Here is a 26,345-nt window from a genome sequence, read left to right as displayed (position 1 = left end):
ATCAAGAGTGTTGACATAGTTGAGCTCGATCTCCCCTTGCCTAATATGATCCCGGATGAAGTGATACCGGATCTCAATATGCTTCGTCTTGAAGTGTTGCACCGGGTTGAGAGAAATCTTGATTGCACTTTCGTTGTCACACCAAAGAGGCACTTTGTCACAAATGACACCGTAATCCTTTAAAGTTTGCCTCATCCATAAGAGTTGTGCATAACAACTACCGGCCGCTACATACTCCGCTTCGGTGGACGAGAGAGACACACAACTTTGCTTCTTGGAAGACCAACTCACCAAAGAGAAACCGAGAAATTGGCACCCTCCGGAAGTGGACTTCCTATCCACTTTATCTCCCGCCCAATCCGAGTCCGAATAACCTACAAGCTTGAAGTTTGCTCCTCTTGGGTACCATAAGCCAAAGTTTGGGGTATGAGCCAAATATCGAAAGATTCGCTTGACCGCCATGAAGTGAATTTCCTTAGGTGCGGCTTGAAACCGTGCACAAATTCCCACACTCAACATGATATCCGGTCTAGACGCGGAAAGGTAAAGCAAGGAGCCAATCATGGAGCGATATACCTTTTGATCCACCGCTTTACCATTGGGATCTATGTCAAGTTGGCATTTGACGGGCATAGGAGTGGACGCCGGCTTGACATCACTTAGCTTGAATCTCTTGAGCATGTCTTGAGTGTATTTGGCTTGGTTGATGAAGGTTCCTTCTCTTCTTTGCTTCACTTTGAACCCAAGAAAGAACTTCAACTCTCCCATGGAAGACATCACGAACTTTGAGGTCATGAGAGCGGTAAATTCCTCATTGAAAGCTTTGTTAGGGGAACCAAAGATAATATCATCAACATATAATTGGCACACAAACAACTCCCCTTTGACCTTCTTAGTAAAAAGAGTGGGGTCGATTAGCCCAACTTCAAAACCACGGTCTTGTAACAACTCGGTAAGGTGGTCATACCACGTACGTGGGGCTTGTTTAAGGCCATAGAGTGCCTTATCGAGTTGATACACATGTTCGGGAAAGTAGGGATCCTCGAACCCGGGGGGTTGCTTGACATATACCAACTCATTAATAGGACCATTAAGAAAAGCACTCTTCACATCCATTTGTTGTAACTTAAAGTTATGATGAGAAGCATATGCAATCAACATGCGAATGGATTCAAGACGAGCAACGGGAGCAAAGGTTTCACTGTAGTCGATACCCTCGACTTGGGAGTAGCCTTGTGCTACCAAACGAGCCTTGTTGCGAATGATAATCCCATGAGAATCTTTCTTGTTCTTGAATATCCACTTGGTTCTAATGACATTGTGGTTCCCCGTTGGCCTTGGCACCAATCTCCACACCTTGTTGCGCTCGAAGTTGTTGAGTTCTTCATGCATGGCATTGAGCCAATCCGGATCTTCGAGCGCCTCATAAACCTTTTGGGGTTCAACACAAGAGACAAACGCGTGATGTTCACAATAGTTTGCTAATTGTCTACGAGTGCTTACCCCCTTTCTTAAGCTTCCAAGCACATTTGTCATGAGATGATCCTTGGTGGAGAGTTTGGAAGCAATCTTGGCAGCACGTTGCTCCAATTCCTCCTCGGGGGTGAGATGAGGAGTGGTCACTTGATCGTCTTGAGCGTTGTCTTGAGCTTGTTCTTGATCTCGAAGAAGCTCTTGATCTTGAACTTGCTCGGAGGAGAGAACTTGACCTTGGGCATCACTTGATGTTACAACACCATCTTGAGATTGACCTCGCCCTTGGTATTGTTCTTGAGGTTGAGGGCCTTCACATTGTTCTTCGGAAGCGTGTGGGCCTTGGGTTGGTGATGGCTCCACTTGAGTGGAGCATTGTCCTTCTCCTTCGGCCACAAGGGGTTCCTCAATGGGTAGGATAAAACCAACACCCATTCTTATTATGGCTTGGGGAGGAATTTCATCACCTACATCACAACTGCCACTTTGCTCCACTTGGGAGCCGTTATTCTCATCAAACTCCACGTTACATGTCTCCTCAATAAGTCCCATGGACTTATTGAGGACACGGTAAGCATGGGAGTTTGTAGCATAACCAGCAAATATGCCCTCATGAGCTCTAGCCTCAAATTTAGACAAACGAACACCTTTCTTGAGAATGAAACACTTACACCCGAACACCCGGAAGTACTTGAGGTTGGGCTTGTTCCCGGTGAGTATCTCATATGGAGTCTTGTTCAAGCCTTTGCGGAGGAAGAGCCGATTTGATGCATGACACGCGGTGTTGATGGCTTCGCCCCAAAAGTGGTATGGAGACTTGAACTCCGCCATCATGGTCCTTGCCGCATCAACGTCCGGTTCTTCCTATCCGCTACACCATTTTGTTGAGGGGTGTATGGTGCGGAATATTGATGCTTGATCCCCTCATCACTAAGAAACTCATCCAAGGTGTAGTTCTTGAACTCGGTGCCGTTGTCACTTCTTATTGTCAAGATCTTTGCATCGTGTTGACGTTGAGCTTCATTTGTAAAGTGGACGACGGTTTGTTGTCTCACTCTTCCTCTTGAAGAAATATACCCAAGTGTATCTTGAATAATCATCCACAATCACCAAGCAATACTTTCTACCCCAAGACTATCAAAAGATGGAGGCCCGAAGAGATCCATGTGAAGGAGCTCCAAAAGCCTCTTCGAGTAAATGATAGTCGTGGGAGGGTGAGCCTTTTCATGCAGCTTTCCTTTGATACAAGCACTGCAAGCACGATCTTTGGCAAAAGTAACATCTGTTAGTCCACGGACATGGCCCCCCTTGAGAAGACTTTGCAAAGATCTCATATTGACATGGGCTAGACGGTGATGCCATGGCCATCCCACGTCAACTTTAGCCATTAGGCATGTCGCGGTCTTAGTGAGTCGCTCCGAAAAGTTAATCACATAGAGACCGTTTTCGACATGCCCAACAAAGGCTACTTTAGGAGTCTTGCTCCACAAGAGGGCCATGGTATCAATATCAAATAAGGTGGCAAAACCCATGAGTTCTAGTTGACGAACGAAAAGTAAATTGTATGCAAGGGCTCAACAAGCATGACCTTCTCAATCGTAAGATCATGAGAAATGACAACCTTGCCGAGTCCCAATACCTTAGAGGACGAGGCGTCACCCCACTCGACATTGGTGGACATGGATGGATTGTTTTGCATGTCCACCACAAAGTCCTTGCTTCCGGTCATATGATTAGTAGCTCCACTATCGAGCAACCATGATCCCCCACCGGAAGCAAACACCTACAAGAGATCAATGCTTGGTTTTAGGTACCCATTTTGTAATGGGTCCTTTGATGTTACTAACAAGGGTCTTAGGAACCCAAATAGACCATTCAATGTACTCATAAGGTGAACCAACAAATTTGGCATAAACATGCCCATCACTAGCACGACACAACACATAAGAAGGGTTAAAGTCGCCGGCTTTGTTGGGAGGGAAAGCGTTACCCTTCTTGGCATCACTACCCCTCACGGTGTTCTTCTCCTTCTCCTTAGTAGCACACTCTCCCTCCTTCACAAAGGTTTGCTTGAGAGGAGGAGGTCGTTTGGCCTTGTCATTCTTCTTATTGTTCTTGGACTTGGGCACGTACCCAATCCCTTCTTTGGCCACGACTTCCTTTTGGTTGCTCAAGAGGTCGTTGAGGTTCTTCTCGCCTTGTATGAAAGACACAAGACCTTTCTCAAGTTGCACCTTAAACTTAGTGTTCTCCTCAACAAGATGCACATGCTCACAACATGGGTTAGTAGCATTTGCATTATCAATTAACATCATACGAGGAAAAGTGGCTTTCTCCTTGGTTAGCTTCACTTGAAGTTGACCATGAGACTCTTTGAGGCTAGCATGAGCACCCTTCAAGACCTTGTGAGCCTTTTCAAGTAAGTCAAACTCCTCTTGGAGTCTAGCAAGATCAACCCCAAGCTTGGCCTTCTCGGAGTTTAGCACACGAGAAACAACAAGAGCATGATCAAAATCTTTCTTTAACTTAGTGCTACCTCTTTTAGCACTGCGTTGGTTTTCCTCGAAGAGGAAGGGATGATGCAGCAAAGAAGCGTAACTATTTCCCTCAGTTTTTGAGAACCAAGGTATCAATCCAGTAGGAGGCTACGCGCGAGTCCCGCGCACCTGCACAAAACAAATAAATCCTCGCAACCAACACAAATAGGGGTTGTCAATCCCTATAGGGCCACTTACGAGAGTGGGATCTGATAGATATGATAAGATAATATTTTTGGTATTTTTATGATAAAGATGCAAAGTAAAATAAAGGCAAAGTAAATAGCAAAGTACTAAGAGATTGATATGATAAAGATAGACCCGGGGCCATAGGTTTCACTAGTGGCTTCTCTCGAGAGCATAAGTATTCTATGGTGGGTGAACAAATTACTGTTGAGCAATTGACAGAATTGAGCATAGTTATGAGAATATCTAGGTATGATCATGTATATAGGCATCACGCCCGAGACAAGTAGACCGACTCCTGCCTGCATCTACTACTATTACTCCACTCATCGACCGCTATCCAGCATGCATCTAGAGTATTAAGTTAAAAACAGAGTAACGCCTTAAGCAAGATGACATGATGTAGAGGGATAGACTCATGCAATATGAAGAAAACCCCATCTTGTTATCCTCGATGGCAACAATACAATACGTGCCTTGCTGCCCTTACTGTCACCGGGAAAGGACACCGCAAGATTGAACCCAAAGCTAAGCACTTCTCCCATTGCAAGAAAGATCAATCTAGTAGGCCAAACCAAACTGATAATTCGAAGATACTTGCAAAGATAACCAATCATACATAAAAGAATTCAGAGAAGATTCAAATATTATTCATAGATAGACTTGATCATAAACCCACAATTCATCGGTCTCAACAAACACACCGCAAAAATAAGATTACATCGAATAGATCTCCACAAGATAGGGGGAGAACATTGTATTGAGATCCAAAAAGAGAGAAGAAGCCATCTAGCTAATAACTATGGACCCGTAGGTCTGAGGTAAACTACTCACACTTCATCGGAGGGGCTATGGTGTTGATGAAGAAGCCCTCCGTGATCGATGCCCCCTCCGGCGAAGCTCCGGAACAGGCCCCAAGATGGGATCTCATGGATACAGAAAGTTACGGCAGTGGAATTAGGGTTTTGGCTTCGTATCTGATCGTTTGGGGCTACGTGGGTATATATAGGAGGAAGAAGTACGTCGGTGGAGTAACAGGGGGCCCACGAGGGTGGAGGGCGCGCCTGGGGGGGGGGGGGTAGGCGCGCCCCCACCTCGTGGCCTCCTGTTACGTGGCTTGACGCAGGATCCAAGTCTCCTGAGTTGTATTCGATGAGAAAATCACGTTCCCGAAGGTTTCATTCCGTTTGGACTCCGTTTGATATTCCTTTTCTTCGAAACCCTAAAACAGGCAAAAACCGCAATTCTGGGCTGGGCCTCCGGTTAATAGGTTAGTCCCAAAAATAATATAAAAGTGGATAATAAAGCCCAATAATGTCCAAAACAGTAGATAATATAGCATGGAGCAATCAAAAATTATAGATACGTTGGAGACGTATCAAGCATCCCCAAGCTTAATTCCTGCTCGTCCTCGAGTAGGTAAATGATAAAAACATAATTTTTGATACGGAGTGCTACTTTGCATAATTTTAATGTAATTCTTCTTAATTGTGGTATGAATATTCAGATCCGAAAGATTCAAGACAAAAGTTCATATTGACATAAAAATGATAATACTTCAAGCATACTAACTAAGCAATTATGTCTTCTCAAAATAACATGGCCAAAGAAAGTTCATCCCTACAAAATCATATGGTTTAGTCATGTTTCATTTTCGTCACACAAGAATGCTATATCATGCACAACCCCGATGAGAAGCCAAGCAATTGTTTCATACTTTAGTAATCTCAAACCTATAAACTTTCACGCAATATATGAGTGTGAGCCATGGACATAACACTATAGGTGGAATAGAATATAATGAGGGGGTTATGTGGAGAAGACAAAAAGGAGAAAGTCTCACATCAACGAGGCTAAGCAATGGGCTATGGAGATGCCCACCGATTGATGTTAATGCAAGGAGTAGGGATTGCCATGCAACAGATGCACTAGAGCTATAAATGTATGAAAGCTCAACAAAAGAAACTAGTGGGTGTGCATCCAACTTGCTTGCTCACGAAGACCTAGGGTACTTGAGGAGGCCCATTGTTGGAATATACAAGCCAAGTTCTATAATGAAAAATTCCCACTAGTATATGAAAGTGATAACATGAGAGACTCTGTACTATGAAGATCATGGTGCTACTTTGAAGCACAAGTGTGGAAAAGGATAGTAACATTGTCCCTTCTCTCTTTTTCTCTCATTTTATTTTTTTTCTTTGGGCCTTTTCTTTTTTATGGCCTTTATCTTTTTTGGGCCTTCTCTTTTTTATGGCCTTTCCCTTTTTTATTCCCCACTTGGTACAATGCTCTAGAAAATGATGATCATCACACTTCTATTTATTTACAACTCAATGATTACAACTCGATACTAGAACAAAGATGACTCTATATGAATGCCTCCGGCGGTGTACCGGGATATGCAATGGACCAAGAGTGACATGTATGAAAGAATTATGAACGGTGGCTTTGCCAGAAATACTATGTCAACTACATGACCATGCTAAGAAATATGACAATGATGAATGTGTCATGATGAACGGAATGATGGAAATTTGCATGGCAATATATCTCGGAATGGCTATGGAAATGCCATAATAGGTAGGTATGGTGGCTGTTTTGAGGAAGATATAAGGAGGTTTATGTGTGAAAGAGTGTATCATATCACGGGGTTTGGATGCACCGGCGAAGTTTGCGCCAACTCTCAATGTGAGAAAGGGCAATGCACGGTACCGAAGAGGCTAGCAAGGATGGAAGGGTGAGAGTGCGTATAATCCATGGACTCAACATTAGTCATAAAGAACTCACATACTTATTGCAAAAATCTAAAAGTGATCAAAAACCTCGGTACTACGTGCATGCTCCTAGGGGGATAGATTGGCAGGAAAAGACCATCGCTCGTCCCCGACCGCCACTCATAAGGAAGACAATCAAATAACACCTCATGTTTCAAATTTGTTGCATAACGTTTGCCATACGTGCATGCTACGGGACTTGCAAACCTCAGCACAAGTATTTCTCAATTTCACAACTACTCAACTAGCACGACTTTGATATTATTACCTCCATGTCTCAAAACAATCATCAAGCATCAAACTTCTCTTAGTATTCAACACACTCATAAGAAATTTTTATTATTAATCTTGCATACCAAGCATATTAGGATTTTAAGAAAATTACCATGCTATTAAGACTCTTAAAGTAATCTAAGTGAATCATGAGAGATCAATAGTTTCTATGAAACAAATCCACCACCGTGATCTAAAAGATATAAGTGAAGCACTAGAGCAAAATTATATAACTCAAGAGATATAAGTGAAGCACATAGAGTATTCTAACAAATTCCAAATCATGTATGGCTCTCTCAAAAGGTGTGTAAAGCAAGGATGATTGCGGTAAACTAACAAGCAAAGACTCAAATAATACAAGACGCTCCAAGCAAAACACATATCATGTGGCAAATAAAAATATAGCTCCAAGTAAAGTTACCGATAGAAGTAGATGAAAGAGGGGATGCCTTCCGGGGCATCCCCAAGCTTTGGCTTTTAGGTGTCCTTAGATTATCTTGGGGGTGCCATGGGCATCCCCAAGCTTAGGCTCTTGCCACTCCTTGTTCCATAATCCATCAAATCTTTACCCAAAACTTGAAAACTTCACAACACAAAAGTTAAAGTAGAAAATCTCGTGAGCTCCGTTAGCGAAAGAAAACAAAATACCACTTCAAGGTACTGTAATGAGTTCATTCTTTATTTATATGGGTGTTGTTCCTACTGTATTCCAACTTCTATATTGCAAAAATCTAGAAGTTATCAAAGCAAAGTATTACGCGCATGCTCCTAGGGGGATAGATTGGTAGGAAAAGACCATCACTCGTCCCCAACCGCCACTCATAAGGAAGACAATCAATAAACAAATCATGCTCCGACTTCGTGACATAATGGTTCACCATACGTGCATGCTACGGGAATCACAAACTCTAACACAAGTATTCTTTAAATTCACAACTACTCAACTAGCATGACTTTAATATTATCACCTCCATATCTCAAAACAATTATCATGATTCAATCTTTTCTTAGTATTCAACACACTCAAAAGAAAGTTTCACAAATCTTGAATACCAAGCATATTATTATTAAGCAAATTACCATGCTATTAAGAGAGTCTCAAAATAATTTAAGTGAAGCATGAGAGATCAATAGTTTCTTTAAAACAAATCCACCACCGTGCTCTAAAAGATCTAAGTGAAGCACATAGAGCAAAATTATAACGCTCAAAAGATATAAGTGAAGCACATAGAGCAAATTTACTACGCTCAAAAGATATAAGTGCAACACATAGAGCAAAACTACTTAGCTCAAAAGATATAAGTGAAGCACATAGAGTATTCTATCAAATTTTTAATTCATGTATGGCTCTCTCAAAAGGTGTGTACAGCAAGGATGATTGTGTCATACTAAGACACAAATAATACAAGACGCTCCAAGCAAAACACATATCATGTTGGTGAATAAAAATATAGCTCCAAGTAAATTACCAATGGAAGTGGACGAAAGAGGGGATGCCTTCTGGGGCATCCCCAAGCTTTGAATTTTTGGTGTCCTTGGATTATATTGGGGGTGCCATGGGCATCCCCAAGCTTAGGCTCTTTCCACTCCTTGTTCCATGATCCATCAAAAGAATTCACCCAAAACTTGAAAACTTCACAACACAAAACTCAAAATAGAAAACTCGCGAGCTCCGTTAGCGAAAGAAAACAAAAGACCACTTCAAGGTACTGTAATGAACTCATTCTTTATTTATATTGGTGTTAAACCTACTGTATTCCAACTTCTCTATGGATTATAAACTATTTTACTAGCCATAGATTCATCAAAATAAGCAAACAACACACGAAAAATAGAATCTGTCAAAAACAGAACAGTCTGTAGCTAGCGCAAGATATGGAACCCCAAAATTTATAAAATAAATTGCTGGACGTGAGGAAATTATCTATTAATCATATGCAAAAATAATTAACTAAATAACACTTTCCAAATAAAAATGACAGCAGTTCTCGTGAGCGCTAAAGTTTCTATTTTTTACAGCAAGTTCAACAAGACTTTCCCCAAGTCTTCCCAACGGTTCTACTTGGCACAAACACTAATTAAACACAAAAAACACAACCAAAACAGAGGATAGATTTTTTATTTATTACTAAACAAGAGCAAAAATCAAGGAATAAAAATAAAATTGGGTTGCCTCCCAACAAGTGCTATCATTTAACGCCCCTAGCTAGGCATAACAAGCAAGAATAGATCTAGGTATTGCCATCTTTGGTAGGCAATCCATAAGTGGCTCTCATAATAGATTCATAAGGTAATTTAATTTTCTTTCTAGGAAAGTGTTCCATGCCTTTCCTTAATGGAAATTTGAATTTAATATTTCCTTCCTTCATATCAATAATTGCACCAATCGTTCTAAGGAAAGGTCTACCAAGAATAATAGGACATGAAGGATTGCAATATATGTCAAGAACGATAAAATCTACGGGCACATAATTCCTATTTGCAACAATAAGAACATCATTAATTCTTCCCATAGGTTTCTTAATAGTGGAATCCGCAAGGTGCAAGTTTAGAGAGCAATCATCAAAATCACGGAAACCTAACAAATCACACAAAGTCTTTGGAATCGTGGAAACACTAGCACCCAAATCACATAAAGCATAGCATTCATGATCTTTAATTTTAATTTTAATTGTTGGTTCCCACTCATCATAAAGTTTTCTAGGGATAGAAACTTGCAATTCAAGTTTTTCTTCATAAGATTGCATCAAGGCATCAACGATATGTTTAGTAAATGCTTTATTTTGACTATAAGAGTGAGGAGAATTTAGCACGGATTGCAACAAGGAAATACAATCAATCAAAGAGCAATTTTCATAGTTAAATTCCTTGAAATCCATAATAGTGGGTTTAGCAACATCTAGGGTTTTAATTTCTTCAATCCCACTTTTATCAAATTTAGCATCAAGATCAAAAGATTCAGAATTCTTGGAACACCTACTAGGTAAAGGTGGATCATATTCAGTCCCATCATTATCAAGATTCATATTGCAAAACAGAGATTTAATAGGGGACTGATATGTCTCCAACGTATCTATAATTTTTGATTGCTCCATGCTATATTATCTACTGTTTTAGACATTATTGGGCTTTATTATCCACTTTTATATTATTTTTGGGACTAACCTATTAACCGGAGGCCCAACCCAGAATTGTTGTTTTTTTGCCTGTTTTAGGGTTTCGAAGAAAAGGAATATCAAACGGAGTCCAAACAGAATGAAACCTTTAGAAACGTGATTTTCTCATCAGATAAGATCCAGGAGACTTGGACCCTCCATCAAGAAAGCCACGAGGCGGTCACGAGGGTGGAGGGCGCGCCCCCTGCCTCGTGGGCCGCTCGAAGCTCCACCGACGTACTTCTTCCTCCTATATATATCCACGTACCCCCAAACGATTGGAGATGGAGCCAAAAACCTAATTACACCGCCATAACTTTCTGTATCCACGAGATCCCATCTTGGGGCCTATTCCGGAGCTCCGCGGAAGTGGGCATCGATCACAGAGGGCTTCTACATCATCATCCAAGCCCCTCCGATGAAGTGTGAGTAGTTTACTTCAGACCTACGGGTCCATAGCTAGTAGCTAGATGGCTTCTTCTCTCTTTTTTGATCTCAATACAATGTTCTCCCCCTCTCTCGTGGAGATCTATTCGATGTAATCTTCTTTTTGCGGTGTGTTTGTTGAGACCAATGAATTGTGGGTTTATGATCAAGTCTATCTATGAATAATATTTGAATCTTCTCTGAATTCTTTTATGTATGATTGGTTATCTTTCAAGTCTCTTTGAATTATCAGTTTGGTTTGGCCTACTAGATTGGTTGTTCTTGCCATGGGAGAAGTGCTTAGCTTTGGGTTCGATATGGCGGTGTCCTTTCCCAGTGACAGAAGGGGCAGCAAGGCACGTATTGTATCGTTGCCATCGAGGATAACAAGATGGGGTTTTTATCATATTGCATGAAACTATCCCTCTACATCATGTCATCTTGCTTAAGGCGTTACTCTATTTTTAACTTAATACTCTAGATGCATGCTGGATAGCGGTCTATGAGTGGAGTAATAGTAGTAGATGCAGGCAGGAGTCGGTCTACTTGTCTCAGACGTGATGCCTATATACATGATCATACCTAGATATTCTCATAACTATGCTCAATTCTGTCAATTGCTCAACAGTAATTTGTTCACCCACCGTAGAATACTTATGCTCTTGAGAGAAGCCACTAGTGAAACCTATGGCCCCCGGGTCTCTTTCTCATCATATCAATCTCCATCACTTTATTATTGCTTTACTTTTACTTTGCTTTTACTTTTTTACTTTGCATCTCTATACCAAAAATACCAAAAAATATATTATTTATCATCTCTATCAGATCTCACTTTCGTAAGTGATTGTGAAAGGATTGAAAACCCCTAAGTGCATTGGTTGCGTTGAGCTATTGTTTTTGTGTAGGTACGAGGGACTCGCGTGTAGCCTCCTACTGGATTGATACCTTGGTTCTAAAAAACTAAGGGAAATACTTACGCTGCTTTGCTTTATCATCCCTTCCTCTTCGGGAAATCCAACGCAGTGCTCAAGAGGTAGCAGGGACACATCAATAACTTTTAGATCTTCATCATTATTTTCATAGGAACTAGAAGAACACGCTTTTATAAAGGCATCTTTCTTAGCACGCATCCTAGCAGTTCTTTCTTTGCACTCATCAATGGAAATTCTCATGGCTTTGAGAGACTCATTGATATCATGCTTAGGTGGAATAGATCTAAGTTTCAAAGAATCAACAATATGTTCGGTGAAGGCTTTATTTTGACTATAAGCATGTGGAGAATTTAGCACGGATTGCAACAAGGAAATACAATCAATTAAAGAGCAACTTTCATAATTAAATTCCTTGAAATCCAATATAGTGGGTTTAGCAACATCTAGATTTTTATTTCTTTCAATCCCACTTTCATCAATTTCATCATTAAGATCTAAATACTCCGAATTTTTAGAACGCCTTCTAGGTAAAGGAAGATCATATTCAGTTTCATCAAGATTAATATTGCAAAATAAAGATTTAATAGGGGACACATCAATAACTTTTAGATCTTCATCTTGATTTTCATAGGTATTGGAGGAACACGCTTTAATAAAGGCATCTTTGGAAGCACGCATCCTAGCGGTTCTTTCCTTGCACTCATCAATGGAAATTCTCATGGCTTTGAGAGACTCATTGATATCATGCTTAGGTGGAATAGATCTAAGTTTCAAAGAATCAACATCAAGAGCAATTCTATCAATGTTCCTAGCCAAATCATCAATCTTAAGCAATTTTTCTTCAATCATAGCATTAAAATTCTTTTGCGAAGTAATAAATTCTTTAATATTAGATTCAAAATCAGAGGGCATCTTATTATAATTTCCATAAGAATTGTTGTAGGAATTACCATAATTATTAGAGGGATTACTAGGATAAGGCACATGGTTGAAATTTCCTCTATACGCGTTATTACCAAAATTGTTTCTACCAACAAAATTCACATCCATAGATTCATTATTATTCTCAATCAAAGTAGACAAGGGCATATCATTAGGGTCAGAAGAAACACTCTTATTAGCAAATAATTTCATAAGTTCATCCATCTTTCCACTCAAAACATTAATTTCTTCTATCGCATGCACCTCTTTATTAGTAGATCTTTCAGTATGCCATTGAGAATAATTAACCATAATATTATCTAGGAGTTTAGTAGCTTCTCCTAAAGTGATTTCCATAAAAGTGCCTCCCGCGGCCGAATCTAAAAGATTTCTAGAAGCAAAATTCAATCCGTCATAAATTTTTTGTATAATCATCCATAAATTTAAACCATGAGTAGGGCAATTACGTATCATTAATTTCATTCTCTCCCAAGCTTGTGCAACATGTTCATGATCAAGTTGCTTAAAGTTCATAATATCGTTTCTGAGAGAGATGATCTTAGCAGGAGGAAAATACTTAGAGATAAAAGCATCTTTGCACTTGTTCCATGAATCAATACTATTTTTAGGCAAAGACGAAAACCAAGCTTTAGCACGATCTCTAAGAGAAAATGGAAATAGCTTCAATTTAACAATATCATTATCCACATCTTTCTTCTTTTGCATGTCACACAAATCAATGAAGCTATTTAGATGGGTAGCGACATCTTCACTAGGAAGGCTGGAGAACAGATCTTTCATAACAAGATTCAGCAAAGCAGCATTAATTTCACAAGATTCAGCATCGGTAAGAGGAGAAATCGAAGTGCTAAAAAATCATTGTTGTTGGTGTTGGTGAAGTCACACAATTTAGTATTATCTTGAGCCATCGTGACAAGCAAGCCAACTAACACACAAGCAAACAAAAAGCAAGCGGGCAAAAAGAGGCAAATAGAGGGAGGAGAGAGAGAGAGAGGGCAAATAAACAGCAAGGGTGAAGTGGGGGAGAGGAAAATGAGAGGAAAATGGCAAATAATGTAATGCGGGAGATAAGGGTATGTGATGGGTACTTGGTATGTTTACTTTTGCGTAGACCTCCCCGGCAACAGCGCCAGAAATCCTTCTTGTTACCTCTTTTAGCACTGCGTTGGTTTTCCCCGAAGAGGAAGGGATGATGCAGCAAAGTAGCGTAAGTATTTCCCTTAGTTTTTGAGAACCAAGGTATCAATCCAGTAGGAGGCTACGCGTGAGTCCCTCGCACCTGCACAAAACAAATAAATCCTCGCAACCAACGAAAATAGGGGTTGTCAATCCCTATAGGGCCACTTACGAGAGTGAGATCTGATAGATATGATAAGATGATATTTTTGGTATTTTTATCATAAAGATGCAAAGTAAAATAAAGGCAAAGTAAATAGCAAAGTAGTAGGAGATTGATATGATAAAGATAGACCCGGGGCCATAGGTTTCACTAGTGGCTTCTCTCGAGAGCATAAGTATTCTACGATGGGTGAACAAATTACTGTTGAGCAATTGACGGAATTGAGCATAGTTATGAGAATATCTAGGTATGATCATGTATATAGGCATCACGTCCGAGACAAGTAGACTGACTCCTACCTGCATCTACTACTATTACTCCACTCATCGACCGCTATCCAGCATTCATCTAGAGTATTAAGTTAAAAATAGAGTAATGCCTTAAGCAAGATGACATGATGTAGAGGGATAGACTCATGCAATATGAATAAAACCCCATCTTGTTATCCTCGATGGCAACAATAAAATACGTGCCTTGCTGCCCTTACTGTCACCGGGAAATGACACCGCAAGATTGAACCCAAAGCTAAGCACTTCTCCAATTGCAAGAAAGATCAATCTAGTAGGCCAAACCAAACTGATAATTCGAAGAGACTTGCAAAGATAACCAATCATACATAAAAGAATTCAGAGAAGATTCAAATATTATTCATAGATAGACTTGATCATAAACCCACAATTCATCGATCTCAACAAACACACTGCAAAAAGAAGATTACATCGAATAGATCTCCACAAGAGAGGGGGAGAACATTGTATTGAGATCCAAAAAGAGAGAAGAAGCCATCTAGCTACTAACTATGGGCCCGTAGGTCTGAGGTAAACTACTCACACTTCATCAAAGGGGCTATGGTGTTGATGAAGAAGCCCTCCGTGATCGATGCCCCCTCCGACGGAGCTCCGGAACAGGCCCCAAGATGGGATCTCGTGGATACAGAAAGTTACGGTGGTGGAATTAGGGGTTTGGCTCCGTATCTGATCGTTTGGGGGTATGTGGGTATATATAGGAGGAAGAAGTATGTCGGTGGAGCAACAGGGGGCCCACGAGGGTGGAGGGCGTGCCTGGGGGGGGGGGTAGGCGTGCCCCCCTACCTCGTGGCCTCCTATTACGTGTCTTGACGTAGGATCCAAGTCTCCTAAGTTGTATTCGATGAGGAAATCACGTTCCCGAAGGTTTCATTCCGTTTGGACTCCGTTTGATATTCATTTTCTTCGAAATCGTAAAACAAGCAAAAACGGCAATTCTGGGCTGGGCCTCCGGTTAATAGGTTAGTCCCAAAAATAATATAAAAGTGGATAATAAAGCCCAATAATGTCCAAAACAATAGATAATATAGCATGGAGCAATCAAAAATTATAGATACGTTGGAGACGTATCACTTAGCGTGATCAACGTTCTGTGACTCCTCAAGAGCCAAACGAAGACCACGCTCTTCCTCAAGAGCATTGGAAAGATCCAAAATCTCATCGGCATAGTCACGACTATGCCCCTACATCTTAGAGATAGTATCTTCGTGAGCCTCGATCATGTCATTGGCTTCACCAAGTTGTTCCAAGAGAGCAACGAAGTGCTTCTTGGATTTACCCTTGAGTTTACACATAAAGGACTCAAACTCATTTTCCTCCACATTAGATCCCTCATATTCATCAACGCAATCCATCAAGGAAGGATTATTCATGATGGTAGTTTTGATGTTGGAGGTTACCTTGTTGGTGGCTTTAGCCATGAGGCACTTGGCGGTGATGTTCTCATTGGGTGAGTTGAAGAGAGACACTCATGGAGTTGTTGCAATGGCAACGGAGGCCATGGCAACGGACTCACCATCATCATCATCATCATCATCCTCATGTACTCTTCTTGAACCACCAACGCCTTGTGAGGGGTCTTCTTGGTGAAGTTGCTCTTGTTTGGGAAAGACTTGGCTTTGTCCTTTCGGATGAGCTTGCCACCATTGTCTTCCCTCTTCTCATACGGGCACTCCACAACAAAATGGCTCACATTGCCACAATTATAGCAAGTCCTCACACGTTGCTTGCTCTTTGTGCCACTTGAGTTGTTCTTGTTGAAGTTTGGCCTTGAGTTTTTCTTGCTCCAAAATTGCCTTGAAGCAAGTGCCATGTGTTCATGATTGGCATAATTTGTATCTTCGGAGTTGCTTTCCTCTTCTCCCTCTTCTTCTTCTTCTTCAACACAAACCTTGGCCTTCAATGCAAGGTTGAGCTTCTTTGCCCTTTGAGAGCGAAGCACCGCATTGTCGGCGGTCTTGTCCAAGATGCTCATAGCCACAAACTCATCCAACACTTCACTTGAGGACAAGGTGTGGATATACGGCCTTTGACGAATGACGGAGGACATAGCCTTGTGGTAAGGCATCATTGCCTTGAGGAATTTGTGCTTGATCCAATTGTCATCCGTGTCCTTGCTCCCATGATCTCGGAGTGAAACCGCGAGTTTGGTTACTCTTCGATAAAGCTCACGAGGTTCTTCATCTTCCTTCATTGCAAACTCATCGGCTTCATCTTGCACCACTTCATAGTTGGAGCGTTGAATGCTTGCGCTCCCCCGGTAGAGAGAAACAACTTGGTGCCATGCATCTTTGGCTATGGCGTAGGGCCGGAGGTGAGGAATATCTTCGGGTGGAATTGCATCTTAGATGATGAAGAGAGCATTCTCATTGAATTGATTATCCGCGGCTTCTCTTGGAGTGAAGTTGCTCCGGTCATGTGGATAGAAATCTTCTTCAATGATTCTCCAAAGATTAGTATTCACATGATTTAAATGACGCTTAAACCGAGAGACCCAAGAATCAAAGTCCTCATTTTTCACAATCTTAGGGGGAGGACCGGCATGATTCAAATGAGTGGAAGGAATCAGTCCACCATAAGAAAGTGGAGGTTCCACATGGGCAAAGATGGCGGTGCCATTTTTACCACTAGAAGAAGGAGCCTTTTCACTAGTAGCTCCCCCTTGTCGGAGTTAGCATCCGTCACCTTGTTAGTGGGATCACCCACTTTCAACGGTGCGGTGGATAGTTTAAGCCCTTCAATGAATTTAGTAAACATGCTTTCAACCTCGGTCGTCATGGAGGTTTTCAATGTCTCCAAGGCCACAATGAATTTCTCACGAGAGACCAAGGTTCCCCCATCGCCCGTAGACGAGATCGGATTCACACCGGAGTGCTCCTCCACACCGTCTACGATGTCAACCATACTCTTCGGACAGCAAAGTCCTTAGTAAAGAGATGAGGCTCTGATACCAATTGAAAGGATCGGTATAGTTGACTAGAGGGGAGGGGGGTGAATAGGCAACTAAAAATTTTTAACTTTTCTTTACCAAATTAAACTTTGCATCAAAGTAGGTTGTCTAGACATGCAACTATGTGAACAACCTATATGATGCAACAACAATAAGCACACAAGCAAGCAAGGGAAATAACACAAATAAGCTTGCACAAGTAAAGGTACAAGATAACCAAGAGTGGAGCCGGTGAAGACGAGGATGTCTTACTGAAGTTTCTTCCTTTTGAGGGGAAGTACGTCTCCGTTGGAGCGGTGTGGAGGCACAATGCTCCCCAAGAAGCCACTAGGGCCACCATATTCTCCTCACGCCCTCACACAATGCGAGATGCCGTGATTCCACTATTGGTGCCCTTGAAGGCGGCGACCGGACCTTTACAAACAAGGTTGGGGCAATCTCCACAACTTAATCGGAGGCTCCCAACAACACCACGAAGCTTCACCATAATGGAATATGGCTCCACGGTGACCTCAACCATCTAGGGTGCTCAAACACCCAAGAGTAACAAGATCCGCAAGGGATTAGTGGGGGGAATCAAATTTCTCTTGGTGGAAGTGTAGATCGGGGCCTTCTCAACCAATCCCGAGCAAATCAACAAGTTTGATTGGCTAGGGAGAGAGATCGGGCGAAAATGGAGCTTGGAGCATTAATGGAGCTTTGGGGGAAGAGGTAAGTCAACAATGAAGAAGAGGACCCCCTTTTATACAAGGGGGAACAATCCAACTGTTATCCCCCAAAACAGCCTCGCAGAGGGCGGTACTACCGCTGGGCCTAGCAGTACTACCGCCCCCTCGCGGTACTGCCGTGGAGTCTGGGAGGGCTGGAGAGTGAGCAGGAAACAGGCTCAGTGCGGTACTGCCGCGGTGGTAGGGCGGTACTTCCGCTCTCGAGTGGTACTACCGCTTCTACTGCCGCTGCTAAGTGCCGCACAACCCGACACGAGAGGTGACCCCCTCGAGTTGACGCGGTAGGAGCCCGGTACCATAGCGGTACTGCAGCTGAGGACCCACAAGCGGTACTACTGCTGGGTACCGCGGTACTACCGCTTGGACCAAAGCAGGCTCATAATGCAGGGAAAGAGACCTTCATCGACGCGGGAAGGCTTAGAGGGTGCGAAAAGGAAGTGTACGTGATGATTTCACCCTAGCCTTACCAAAGCGGACCCCCTCTTGATAGTACGGTGACTCCTACGAGACAAGACCACCAAACTAGAAACGAAAGAGCTACACCGTCTTGAATAAAAACTCCTAGGGGAAAGAATCGTCTCGTGCGAAAGGATGAATCTCTGAAAGGCTCAAAGCACATGATTAGTCCGCAAAAGCATTGTCATCAATCACCAAAACACCTTAGGGATAAATATGCCCTTACACTTGCGATTTACATTTTACCTCCTATGCGGACGTTTATGAAATCTGAGGGTTGACCAGTCGTCGGCTTCTGCCCCCACGTAGTTAGTACGGGGGTGTTTGAGATAAATCAAAACACTCTTTACTCCACATTCTGGTCCTTAAAGGAGGTGTTTAGCGCAACGAAGAAGGCAATCAGACTATGTGGCCTTTACCGCCCTCACTTAACCATAAGAGTTTGACAATTAAGAAAGTTGGCGAAGCCCCTGGTATTCGGAAGGCCGAACTAGGGGCGTTATACACGCCTAATCGGAGGAACCGATTCTTCGCAAGAAGCGAAAAAAACTCTAACGATTTGGAACCTCTCGAACAGCTGACCAGCTCTCGTCGCATCATGACAGTCAGTTTTCGGCTTTCTCTACTGAGGTGCTCGTCCGGAAGAACCGGGACACAATCGCAGTAGTTCTCCCTTTACTACCCTAGCTGATATAGCGGAACGTAAGGCAGTAAGCACAGGAGCCGGGCAACCCAACTATTGACCAAAGACATGATTCGAAGCCGATGCATATAATGCTATAAGTTCAGGGTACCGAACTATACTAGAAAAGTGTTCGGACTTTTATTGCCGTAATGCGGGGTGTAATGAAGCCTCTGACGCCGTAATACATACCATGGTGTACGTGTGCAATATGTAATATATACAAAGGTGAGGAAACATGAAAATTAAATAATAAGCTGACGCCACCATTTATTCACCATTGTGATGTAATTAGTACGTCGAGGCGTACTTTGTGCAAGTGATGCGATAAGCAAGTAAAGCTGTTTAACATGCCGCAACCAAGGGCGAGCTGCGTGCGGGTATGTAAAACAAGTATCGCAATTGTTTAATAGAGACCACCTGGGGATTCCCTTGTATGCCAGCGCTCCATGCCTCCTTGGTGTGTTCTGCAAACGGGTCGTCCGCATAGACCTCGAAAAGAGAAAAAACCATAATAAAAAGAAAAAAAATAAAGCCGTGCGAATCCCAGGGTCGGTCAAGCCGCACTGTGGATCGTGAGCGAGTTATGCCTCTGTTAGTACCCATGGGGTTTTGAGTGCGTAGTTATGTACGTGCGGTACGAATGCCCTTTCCTCATCAGGGCTGGGACGGAGGCCAAACTTACTAATTCAGCTCTTGACGAACCGAGCTGCCCTGTTGCAGTGTAGTCCGGACCTTCTTAACGATGTCCAGGGGCTCGGTGGCCGGATTATGGTGCCACTTGAGAAGGCCGCTCCGTACTTCTGCTGCTAGGGCTGCGGTATGCTCCTCTGTACGGAGGGAACGTTCCGTGTTTCCATTTACTGTAATGACGCCGCGTGGACCGGGCATCTTGAGCTTGAGATAAGCATAATGTGGCACCGCGTTGAATCTAGCAAATGCGGTTCGTCCGAGCAGTGCGTGGTAGCCGCTGCGGAAGGGGACGATGTCGAAGATTAGCTCTTCGCTTCAGAAGTTATCCGGGGAACCGACGACCACCTCCAGCGTGATCGAGCCCGTACAATGGGCCTCTACGCCTGGTATAACTCCTTTAAAGGTAGTTATCATGGGCTTGATTCGTGAGGGATTAATGCCCATTTTGTGTACTGTATCCTAATAGAGCAGGTTGAGGCTGCTACCACCGTCCATTAGGACTTGTGTCATGTGAAATCTGTCAATGATTGGGTCGAGTACCAATGCTGCCGAACCGCCATGATGGATGCTAGTTGGATGATCACGACGATCAAAGCTGATTGGGAATGATGACCATGGGTTGAATTTTGGGGCGACTGGCTCTACCACATAAACGTCCCTGAGTGCGCGCTTGCACTCCCTTTTGGTGATGTGTGTACCATATCTCATGTTCACCGTTTTGACTTGAGGCGGGAATTTCTTCTACCCCCCAGTGTTCGGCTGCCGGGGCTCCTCGTCTTCGTCCTCGCTCTGCGATTCCCCTTCCTTGTTTCCGCTTTTTACCTTGCTGGCTTGCTTAAAGACCCGACAATCTCTGTTAGTATGGTTGGCCGATTTGTCTGGGGTGCCATGTATCTGGCACAGACGATCGAGTATGCGGTCCAAGCTGGATGGTCCTCCGCCATTCCTTTTATAGGGCTTCTTTTGCATGTCGGACTTGGAGCCACTGAATCTGGCGTGAACTGTAGTGTCATCGGTGTTATCGCCATTGCTTTGGCGTTTGTGTCTGTTGCGCTGGAGCTTGCTGGTGCTGTTTTTGGCCTTGGAGGGGCCTGCTTCATTGGCTGTGTTTGTACTGCGAGCCAGCCAACTATCCTCTCCCACGCAAAAGCGGGTCATAAGTGCCATGAGGGCTGCCATGGACCTCGCCTTTTCTTGGCCGAGGTGGCGGGCGAGCCATTCGTCACGGATGCTATGCTTAAAGGCCGCTAGGGCTTCGGCATCCGGACAATTGACGATCTGGTTCTTTTTGGTTAGGAACGTAGTCTAGAATTTTTTGGCGGACTCTCCAGGTTGTTGAACTATGTGACTTAAGTCATCAGCATCGGGTGGCCGGACATATGTACCTTGGAAGTTGTCAAGGAAGGCTTCTTCCAAGTCCTCCCAGCTGCCGATGGAATTTTCAGGCAGGCTATTTAGCCAGTGTCGAGCTGGCCCTTTGAGCTTTAGTGGGAGGTATTTGATGGCGTGGAGGTCGTCTCCACGGGCCATGTGGATGTGGAGAATAAAGTCCTCAATCCATACTGCAGGATCGGTTGTTCCGTTATATAATTCAATATTGACGGGCTTGAACCCCTCGGGAATTCGTGATCCAGCACCTCATTTGTGAAGAAGAGAGGGTGTGCGGCGCCTCTATATCGGGCCGAGTCACGGCGCACCTCCGATGAAGTCCGTCTGCGGTTATTGGCCCGGGTGTGACTAGGTTTATCACGTCCGAATAGGTAGCCGTCATCCCGAGTCGGGAAGCGTCCTCGCGATCCGTAGATTGATCTGGTGTGTCCCGCTCTACTGTCTAGACCTGCCGAAGGTCGTATGTATGGTCCCGAGCTATTCTGTCCCTGTTTTTGCGAGGCGGTGGGGCGGGCTGTTGTTCGGCCTGAGTTGCCGCTTTATCCCGATCGCGGAGTGGTTGGTCTGCCGCACTATCCCAACCACATGGTGGTCGGTCCGCATTGTGTGAGGGAGGTATGGGATCTGGTGCCTCCTCATTAAACTTAGGTAGCAGTCTGCGCTTTGGGTAACTTTTGGCTGGGCGCTCGAGGCCATATTCTTCGGCTGCCAGGACATCAGTCCACCTGTCAATGAGCAGGTCTTGATCAGCTTGGAGCTGATGCTGCTTCTTCTTCAGGCTTCTTGCCGTGGCTATTAGCTGGCGCTTGAAGCACTCCTGCTCGAGGGGTGCCTCAGGCACGATGAAGTCCTCATTGCCGAGGTTCTCATCATCCTCGGAGACTGGATGATAACTATCATCATCTGGGTCATTGGGCATGGCCTGTTTATCAGGGTTATCTTACCCGTTGTCATGTTCCTCCTGTCCGGATGCAGCCTCGACAGGGTCTTCATTGTTTTCGGCATCGCCTGGAGTACTATTTTCTCTAGTGCCAGTGTTTCCATCTTTTGAGCGACGAGGCTTAGAGCGGCGTTTAGGGCGCCGGCGCTTGGACTGTGTCTCAGGAGGTTTATTCGCAACTGGATCTCCTTTGTCATCCTCGCTAGCTTTTTTAGGTGTGTCGACCATGTACACATCGTACGAAGAGGTGGCCGTCCAACGTCTAGTAAATGGAGGGTCTTGGCCTTGCTCCTTGTCGGCATCGTCGTCCCTACCGTCGAAGCCCTCAGAGCCGTAATCAAGCACGTCAGTTAAGTTATCGACAATGGCTATGAAGTGGGTGGCGGGTGGGAAGCAAAATTTCCCATCATCAGCCTCTGGCTCGAACCAAACATAGTTCGGCTATGAGTCCTTCTTCAAGGACAAATTCTTGAAATAGTTTAGCACGTCGCCCAAAGGTGAGTGCTGAAAAACGTTTGTGGCACTGAATTCGAAGATCGATAACCGATCTAGCTCGGTGTCCGCAAGCGTACATGGTCTGGAACTTATAGCCGTACAAGAGTCTGGAGTTTTGTTGGTGCAAATATTGCAGGGTGCCGACTCCGTGTGCGGCTCCAATGCCGCAGACTCTGTGGCCTCGGATGGCACGATCTGCTCCGGTTCTAAGGCCGTTGCAGCAACAGGGACCATCTCCTAGGTGTGATTCAATGACAGATTTAAGTCATGTTCATCGGGGCGAGGGGGAGCGATCGCTGCGGTCTCAAATCCATTGAAGATCAAGTCTCCACGGATATCCGCAATGTAGTTCAAGCTTCCAAATCTGACCTGGTGGCCAGGGGCGTAGCCATCAATCTGCTCCAGATGGCCAAGCGAGTTGGCCCGCAGTACGAAGGCGCCGAACACGAAAATTTGTCCGGGAAGGAAGGTTTCTCCTTGGACAGCGTCACTATAGACGATTGAAGGGGCTATCAAACCTTTCGTTGATGGCACAGTGGAACTCTCAATGAAAGCACCATTGTCAGTGTCAAAATCGATGGATCTTGGGTAGGGGGTCCCGAACTGTGCGTCTAGGATCGATGGTAACCGGAGACAGGGGACACGATGTTTTACCCATGTTCGGGCCCTCTCTATGGAGGTAATACCCTACTTCCTGCTTGATTGATCTTGATGAATATGAGTATTACAAGAGTTGATCTACCATGAGATCGTAATGGCTAAACCCTAGAAGCCTAGCCTATATGACTATGGTAATGAGTATATCCTTTCCAGACTAACCCCTCCGGTTTATATAGACATCGGGGGGGGGGGGGGGGATCTAGGGTTACATAGAGTCGGTTACATAAGAAGGAATCTTCATAGTCGGTCACCAAGCTTGCCTTCCACGCCAAGGAGAGTCCAATCCATACACGGGTACAGTCTTCGGTCTTCATGTCTTCACGGCCCATCAGTCCGACCCAATGGATAATAGACCGGACGCCCGAGGACCCCTTAGTCCAGGACTCCCTCATGCCCCCTCGGGGCACCCCCAGGCGCAGCTAGGGCCCGTTGTGTTCCTTTTGGCCCATAAAAATTCTCCATAAAGTTTCGAGGCATTTGGACTCCGTCTCATATTGATTTTCTGCGATGTAAAAAACACGGAAAAAATAGGAACTGGCACTTGGCGCTATGTCAGTAGGTTAGTACCAAAAAATGATATAAAATGACTATAAATGATTGTAAAACATCCAAGATTGATAATATAACAACATGGAACAATCAAAAAATTTAGATACGTTGGAGACGTATCAGCATTCCCAAGCTTAACTCCTACTCGTCCTCGAGTAGGTAAGTGATAAAAATAGAATTTTTGATGTGGAATGCTCCCTATCATGTCATATCATATTCTTTTATTTATAGCATGGACAATTGGACTTTTAGTTGTTCAAAGCAATAGTCTAGTTTTGACGTGATAATTTAGATACTCAAGCATATCAACAAGCAACCATGTCTTTCAAAATAACGCTGAAATAAGCTATCCCTATCCCATCATGCTCAAACATTGATCCATTCATGAAACACACTCGAATATTAGCTATACCCGATACTTATGTACGGTCATATTGCCTCCTAGTTGGTGCTTTTATAAGAGAAGATGGGGACTCAAAATAAAAATTGCATAAAGTAAAAGAAAGGCCCTTCGCAGAGGGAAGTAGGGATTTATGGAGGTGCGAGATCTCAAAGCGAAAAACTTAGAGATAAAAACATTTTGGGAGGTGTGTCCATCCCACCAACAAAAACGACTTAGAGTTCCTAATACTTTCCATGCTTAGATATATCATAGGCGGTTCCCAAACAGAAACTAAAGTTTATTCCTTTTTCCATCATACTTTCACTTTCCATGGCTAACCGTATCCACGGGTGCCCTCCATACCAACATTTTCCATGGAATTTATTATTTGACAACATAAAGTAAATTCATTTTTTTGCATTTCGGGACTAGGCATCCCTAATACCTTTGCCTTACTCTCGTTCAATGACAAGTGAATAAACACTCATCTTAAAAATAACACATCTAGCATGGAAAATATTAGCCACCCCTCACCGCTCCGCGAGCGAAACAAACAGACAAAAGAGAAGTTCATTTTTGAAAATTGGAGATGGCACATGAAAATTTGCTTAGAACGGCAAAAGAATACCGCATATAGGTAGATATAGTGGACTCATGTGGCAAAACTGGTTTAAGGATTTTGGATGCACAAGTAGAGATCATACTTAGTGCAAAATGAAGGCTAGCAAAAGATTGGGAAGCGACCAACCAAGAAACAGATAATCTCATAAGCGAGCATTAAGCATAAATAACACTGAATAATGCACCACAAGTAGGATGTAATTTCATTACATGACTATTGACTTTCGTACTTGCATAGGGAATCACAAACCTTAACAACAATATTCTTACTAAAGCATAATTACTCACCAACATAACTCACATATCACATCATCATATCTCAAAACTATTACTAAGAATCAAGTTTATTTTATCCAATGATCTTCATGAAAGTTTTTATTATATCCTTCTTGGATATATATCACTTTGGGACTGATTTTCATGTGTTGCTTCTGACAAGCTCCAACAAATATAAGTGAAGATCATGAGCATAATAATTTTTTCTTTCTCTCAAATTAATTTAAGTGAAATAAGAGAGAATTTCTTGAAATTTTACTAACTCTCAAATAAATCTAAGTGAAGCAAGAGAGCATTTCTTCAAAAATACTAAAGCACACCGTGCTCAAAAAGATATAAGTGAAGCACCAGAGCAAGTCCATAGCTCATAAAAATTTAAGTGAAGCATAAAGAGCAATTCTAACAAGTCATGATATAATTTTGGCTCTCTCAAATAGGTGTGTCCAGCAAAGGTTGATGACTTAAAACACAAAATGAAACAAGCAAAGACTCATATCATACAAGACGCTCCAAGCAAAACACATATCATGTGACGAATAAAAATATAGTTTCGAGTAAAATACTGATGGTCGTTGGAAGAAAGCGGGGATGCACTCGAGGGCATCCCTAAGCTTAGTTGGTTGCTCATTTTTGGATAATAGCTTGGGATGCCGGGGCATCCCCAAGCTTAGGCTCTTCTATCCTTTATTCCTTCATCCATCATAAGATAACCCAAAACTTGAAAACTTGAATCACACAAAACTCAACAAAACATTCGTGAGATCTGTTAGTATAAGAATAATAAATCACTACTATAAGTATTGTATCAAACCAATTCATATTTTGTTTTTGTATTATATCTACTGTATTCCAACTTTTCTATGGCAAAAACTCATCAAAGAAAACCATAGAGCCATCAAAATAAGCACACAACACAAAGAAAACAGAATCTGTCAAAACAGAATAGTCCGTAGCAATCTGACTATTTCGAATACTTCTGTAACTCCAAAAATTCTGAAAAATTAGGAAGTCCCGAGGAATTTATATATTGATCTACTGCAAGTGGAATGGGTATTTTATCGCTCTCTCGTAAAAAACGAAAATTAGTTTAGTGAGCATAAAAGTTTCTGTTGTTTTCAGCAAGATCAAACAACTATCACCCAAGAAGATCCTAAAGACTTTACTTGGCACAAACACTAATTA

This window comes from Triticum aestivum, chromosome 6A (assembly GCF_018294505.1).
Source record: "Triticum aestivum cultivar Chinese Spring chromosome 6A, IWGSC CS RefSeq v2.1, whole genome shotgun sequence".
NCBI lineage: Eukaryota > Viridiplantae > Streptophyta > Magnoliopsida > Poales > Poaceae > Triticum > Triticum aestivum.
The sequence above is the reverse complement of the archived record's forward strand: the minus strand, read 5'-3'. Positions refer to the sequence as shown.